Genomic DNA, 6,748 nt, shown 5'->3' on the forward strand with positions numbered 1-6,748 from the left:
TAAAAGCATACAACTAAAACATAAATGTGCATCTTTCTCCATAAATTCAACAAGCAGACATACTAGGGTTTTTTTTCCAATTCCCCTTTATGATGGCAAAAACATAATTGCTATATATATCTCTGTGTGTGTGTGTGTGTGTGTGTGTGTGTGTGTGTGTGTGTGTGTGTGTGTGTGTATATACCCCTCCCAATGTTTCATGCCTCATCCTGCTCTTCAATTAAATTGTGCAGTAGTGAATCAGGGACACTCACATTGTTGAGGGCTTGTGTCACATGACTTGAAGCATTTTCTACTCTGTACTCTCATCACAACACTGTGAGGTACATGGTAAAACCGTGTCCATTGTACACATACAATGTAAGAGAAGACCCCAGGGTACAGGAGGCCTCCGCATTGAAACCTGGATTTCAACCTGGACTTGTCCCAAGATCCCATGTTGTCAACCACATGTATTATGCAGCTTTGACCTATAAAGAAACTCCTCTGTAGCCTAATGCTTTTTTCCCTGGGACTGATAGGTGTTGACTAAATAGCTCCAAATCTATTTATAGCCTTATGTATACCTCTAAACATGGCCACAAGCACAAGGCAATGGGGGGAGTGACTAAATCACAGGTCCTTCTACATATGTTGTTAGCTTGGGTAAATTGCTTAACCTCTCTGAACCACAGGAAAGTGGATCAGGGCCCTGAGAAAATAAAATATAGCAGACCTTAATTTTGTACTTCAAGTGGAAAATGGTCTTAAAAAACCTTAATCCAAGCGTCCTGTTGGGGAAGTCCCCAATCTCTGCATTGTCTTGTCAGTTTCTGACCCATCCCCCTCAATTCCTTCTCTATCTTCCTTTCTCAAAACTGACTCCCAGTCATATATCAGAGCTGTCTCTGAATTCATCAAGAGATTCTAGGGCTATGGGGAAAGGGTTTGACTCTGAAACAAGACTACTAAGGGCTGCAAACCCAGGTTAATTGCAGTAGGGTTCCAATAAATGCATGTGAAAGGAACAGAGTAGACAGAAGGGATTAGAAAGTGGGTTCGCATTCCTTTGTCAAGACTGCGGTATGTTTTGTATAGGACACTGAGGTTTGTAAAGTGTTTTCATGGTTTATGTGTTATTAATGGTTTTGCCTTATAGAAATCTGAACTAGGCATTAACCTTACTTTAGGAATAAAGAAATGGAATCTCCGATAAGGCTAGTAACTTTTTGGCTGTACGGGAAATAAATTGGCAAAGGTAGACTTGAAGGGAGATCCAATACTGAGTCTAATTAGCTACAGATACTCAGTGGCAAGTGACATCAACTCAAACCAACTTACAAAAAGGAAATTCTTAATTAATTTGTGACCCTCAAGAACAATTCTTTCTAGCCGGGCAGTGGTGGTGCATGCCTTTAATCCCAACACTTGGGAGACAGAGGCAGGCGGATTTCTGAGTTTGAGGCCAGCCTGGTCTACAGAGTGAGTTCTAGGACAGCCAGGGCTACTCAGAGAAACCCTGTCTCGAAAACAAAACAAAACAAAACAAAAAAATAAACATCCTTTCTGTTCTGCTCAGTGAATCTCCCAACTCTCACCTTGGACCCATTGTTTTCTCAGGTCATTAGGGAGTTTTTAAGTGTGGCATGAGCAGAAGCCTGGCAAGCTGCTGGCACATTGGGACTTGCCTGGAAGGATCCAGCTCAAAACCCAAACCACAGAGAGAAGATCTGAAGACCAAGCTTCCATCTAGACCCCATTGCAGCAGTATGTGAACAGCCAGATGCTCCTACAGAGGGAGAAGCTAACTCTGCCTGTGTCACAGTGATTGGTTTGAAGTTAAGCAGAACAAAGCAAACGCTTGCCTGATGCTTCTGTGCCTACCAAGAAAGCCAATGGCTTCCAGGGGCTGCCCCAGACTTAACCTGGGCCATAGAGAACATGTTGGCTTTCACAGAGAAAGAAGGTACAGCACCTTCAGAGGAGCAGTCACTGAATGAACAGAGGCTTGGAGACATACTTAATGCTATATAGAGATTCATGAATGAACAATTGAAAGCCCTAGTGCTGAACTTGGCTCCAGTGTTTCTGGCAAAGAGAACAACACAACAGGATGTGTACAGAAGCAAAGCTGAGGGTTTGGGGGTGTGTGGATAAGCTTCATAAATCTGGACCTTGGATGCCAGATCAAGAACTCTGACCATTATGCTGATAAGAAACCCATTGCCATTTGATTGTGAAATGTCACCCTACAGGTTCTTTCTGTGTTTGAACATTTGGTCCTCAGCAGGTTAAATTATTTGCGACGTTGTGAAAACTTTAAGGCAGGACACATGGCTAGCAGAAGTTTGTTCCTGAGGGCAAGCCTTAGAAGGCTAAAGCCCCCCCTTTCAGCCCCTGTGTTTCAGTCTTCCATCAAGTCACAAGCTCCCACCCCAAACTTCTAACTAAGCCACTCCACCATGCCTCCCCCCACTATAATGAACTGTGAAGCCAAGAGAGATCCTTTCTTCCTTAAGTTGTTCCTGTCTGCTGTTTTGTCACAGCAATATTTCTAAATATCCCAGAGCCACCGAGGATTCTGAAATATCATCAGCGCTAGACCAGAGCCATGTTCTGCGAAGATCACTTTGGCATGGTGAATGCACAGGGAACATAGCCTTGATGTCTCCATTTCTCTTTAGAGAGCCACCCCTGATGTCTTTCCCACTCTGCTCCAGAGATGGTCAGCTGATCTATCTTAGCCAATGGTAACAATTTCAACTCGGTGGATCACAGTGACTGGTTCTGGTCCCCACCTTGAGGCAGGCCAGTGAGAAGACGCCTAGGATGAGATGCGCTGGAGCAGAAGTGCTTTCTCCACCCACCATGCACTCCTGTCCCACCTAACTGGAAGAAAGGCAGCCTGTCCACCTCTAGACACCTGCTGCTTTTGGTCTCTCCTGCCAGCAGTTCTAGGCAGCAAGGAAAACCGGCCTGAGAATGAAGCCACCAGGGAGGACTGCAGAGACAACAGGCACACAAGCCAGGGTCTGATGGCTTCATTTACATTCCTGGATGGAGCTGCCCTTGGATTTCCAGGAGCCTTGGAAGCCATCCAGTCACATTTCTCCACCACTCAAATTGGTTGCCTGTCTTTTTGTAATGGAATGGTTTTAGCTAAATATAGTCAGGCACTGTGTTGATGCCTTAGCATTCATTCCTCTAATGAATATCTTTGAGAGGCAGGTACAGGTCAAGCCACTGAAAATACACAGAAGAATAGGTGCCCATGTATCCTGGAGCTCACATTCTAGGGGAGAGCTGTGGCCTGAGGCAGGGAACAGAACCATTAAGTAAACTACATAATATATCAAAGGGTGACATATGCTCTAAGAAAATGAAACAGTGGGTAAGGACTAAGAGCAGAAGTTGGCATGGGTCTTAAGGTTTTACACAGGGTGTCAAGATTCAGAACGTAAAGCATGGCGGAAACAAATTCCTCAAAACCCAGTGGAAAAGGTTCTAGTGTTTTTATTTATTCATAAACAGCAAAAAGCAAATAAATGGTAAAATGGACCCACATTCATTCGTTCACACAAGCACTGTCCCACTAACCTTTCCAGTCTGGCAGGCGTATCCCTAGCTGCCCAGCGGTGGCACGCAGGAAGGTGTGACTTGGTGTTCCTTGCTCCAGATCCTCTGGAGCTGAGCTGTAGTAGGATCTGAGCTGTGGTGTACAGGCTTTGCTGTATAAGCAGCAGATGTCCGAGTCCGCGTGAAGTTCATGCAGATCATTTATGGACACAAAGTTTCTCTGCTGGGCTCTCGGAAGGTGAGCAATTTTGCCATGCCAGACTGGAGTTTTTAAGCTAAATTCAGTCAACTATAACTAGGGCATTCCACCCATTATTTCATGCACTTCTTTATCACTTGCACGAAACACACACGTGCTCTCTATGGCCTGGTTATCCACTTATCTGAGGGTGGGTCCTTGCGGTTGCCCGGCCAAGGGCTCAGGGTACTGGGCGTGCATTCTTTATCATTCTTGTCCATCCCCTAAGGCTTGGTTTCATTACTATCTGTAGCTGTGGGAAGCCTGTGGGGCCCCAGGCTGGCAATTTCCACAGCTTCGTGAAAAATGCCCTCTGAGGCTATGTGTTCTTTACATAGGGTGACGAGGGGAGGACTGACTGAGCAGACAGTTGGCTGTTGCTAAGTCATGATTAGGACAGAGTCCTCCTGGCAAAGGAACCTTCCTTCCCAAGACAGGATTCCTTCTTTCTGACAGGTAGAAGAGCGGCAAGGAGACCTGAGTGGCTGAGGTTCAGTGGCCAGTGAAAAGATGGTCTAGGTGAGAGGAGCAATGGGGAAGGGCGGGCATCCAGGAAGCCAGAGACGACCCAGTGGTTAAGAGCACTTGTTGTTCTTGCAGAACATCCAGGTTCAGTTCCCAACACCCACACAGAGGCTCACAGCCATCTGGTACTCCAGTTTCAAGGTATACATTACTCTCTTCTGGTCTCTCCTGACACCAGGCACACAGGTGGTGCCAACAAGCCCTCGTGCAGTAAAGTAAAATAAGAATAAATTTAAACTAAAAAAAGAGAGAGAGAGAGCTTTCAGGCTGGAGGTATAGTTTGGTTGGTAGAATGCGTGTCAAGCATGCATGAATTACTGGGCCCAATTCTTAAAAACAGAGAGTGTTGGTACACACCTGTAAACCCAGCACTCAGGCAGTGAAGGCAACAGAGTCAGAAATTCAAGGTCATCCTCAACTACATAGAGAAAACAAGACCATCCCACTTCAAAAATACTCATCCGCCCCCCTCACATCCCCGCTATTGACCTTTAACTTGAGAGCCAAAAGGCTATTGGAGAACATTGATAAAATAAGGGTATGCACCAACATGTTCAAGGATGACCCTTGACGGGAGTGAAAACTCAGGGCCCTTAGGAGACCTCAGGAATGGGGTAGGGGTGGCAACATTGCCCGTGGTGGGAACAGTTGGTCTCAGGATCTATTTGGAAAGTCCTGGCTAATGTCTGGAACGTGGGATCACACAGGAAAAAGAAGTGTTAGGGAAGATTCCACCTTTGTGGGAGTATCTTCAAGGATAGAGTAGAAAATGTAAGAAAGACAGCAAAGTGGGCAAATTTGGGAGTGAAGGTCGGGCATTTGTTTTTATCCAATTGGATTTGATATGCCTGTTAGACACGTAATGGGGAGACTCAGGGTAGGTGTTTGAATAACAAAAGCTCAAGCCCACAGAGAAATCAGAGCTCTAGTTTGTTGGGTGGTGGGGGAACTAAAGGGATGGGAGAGAATGACCCTGGTCCTGCCAGAGGTCTGGTACTCTGGCCGGTCCACTCCAACTGGTGGGTGTCTTAATCCCAGGTCTCAGGGAGCTGGGGTGGGGTGAACAGCTTCGGGGGACCCCTGGGCCTCATGGGGATTGCAGGCCACGCTGGACACTGTGAATGAGCTGAGAATGAATTGGGGGGCCCCAAAGCAGCTCAGTCTGCTCTGGGGCCAAAGGGAGATAAGGGGCTGGCGGGGGGCGGGGGGTGGCGGCACAGAAGCAGCTGCCTGGTGGTTCGGGTACAAGCAGGCGCACAGGAGTTCTCTGTCTGGTCTCCTGGCTGCAAACGCTGGGCCAACATGGCATGTCTAGTTGAAAGGTGGCAATACATGGTCGTAAGATGTTTTATTATAGAAAGGAGAGAGAAGAGATAGGAAAGTAGAGGCCAGCCATGGCCATGTGGAGAGAGGGGGAAGGGAGGAAGAGTTAAGACAAGAGTAAGAGGTTAAGAGAGAAGAGAGACAGAGAGAAAGAGAGAAGGGGAGGGGCAAACCGCCCCTTATATGGTGGGCTGGGCCCTGTCTGTGACACTGTCTGTGAGTTGGGGCATACCTGGCTGTAGTCAGATGACAGTGAGGGTGGAATCCAGCTAGAATGCTGGGAGCTGGGGCATTGTCTAGCCATAGAATAATGGAGTGAGAGCTAGTGGTGCCAGTCATTTATGTTTGGGAACCTGTCTCTACTGTTCCGTCCCTTGTGGAATCTTTCACTGGGTCTCCGGAAGGTAGGATTCGCTCAACCAAAACACGGACTGCTTTTCACAGCCCAACACTAGTTTTTCTTTCTCTCTTTTTCTTTTCTTTCTTTCTCTCTTTCGTTTCTTCTTCCTTTTCTTCTTTCTTTTTTCTTTCTTTCTTTCTTTCTTTTTTTTTTTTTCGAGACAGGGTTTATCCACGTAGCCCTGGCATACTGGAATTTGCTCTGTAGACCAGGCTGGCCTTAAACTCACAGAGATCCACTTGCCCCTGCCTTCCAAGTGCTGGGATTAAAGTCACATGCCACCACTGCCACCACCACCACCGCCCAACCAAGACTCTAAGCTAAGCCTGCATCACCAACCCCAGGGAAAGCTCAGAGCAGTCTGGGATGTTCTTGCTGGTGCCCTTCCCCTGGCATGACCTCCTCTCTTCACAAGCAACTGTGATCACCTGCAGGTCCATCAGCCCCTGCGCTTTTTCCTCCTGCCTCAGAGATTGATTCTCAGTCCCAAAAATCCCAGCTAAGAAGTTTTTTCCGCTTTAAATTTTTAACCCTAAAAGTTCAACTCTGGGTATCCAACAGAATGAAGATGGCCAGATGCAAGCAAGCATCACGCTCTCCAGGAACTTCCTCCCCATTTCTGAAGCCTCCAGATAACCCAGAAATCCCGAGGGCGTGCAGAAGGAAGCACAGGTGCAGACAGTGAGCAGCACTGACAGGTGGGGGGG

Source organism: Mastomys coucha, unplaced genomic scaffold, assembly GCF_008632895.1.
Source record: "Mastomys coucha isolate ucsf_1 unplaced genomic scaffold, UCSF_Mcou_1 pScaffold13, whole genome shotgun sequence".
Taxonomy (NCBI): domain Eukaryota; kingdom Metazoa; phylum Chordata; class Mammalia; order Rodentia; family Muridae; genus Mastomys; species Mastomys coucha.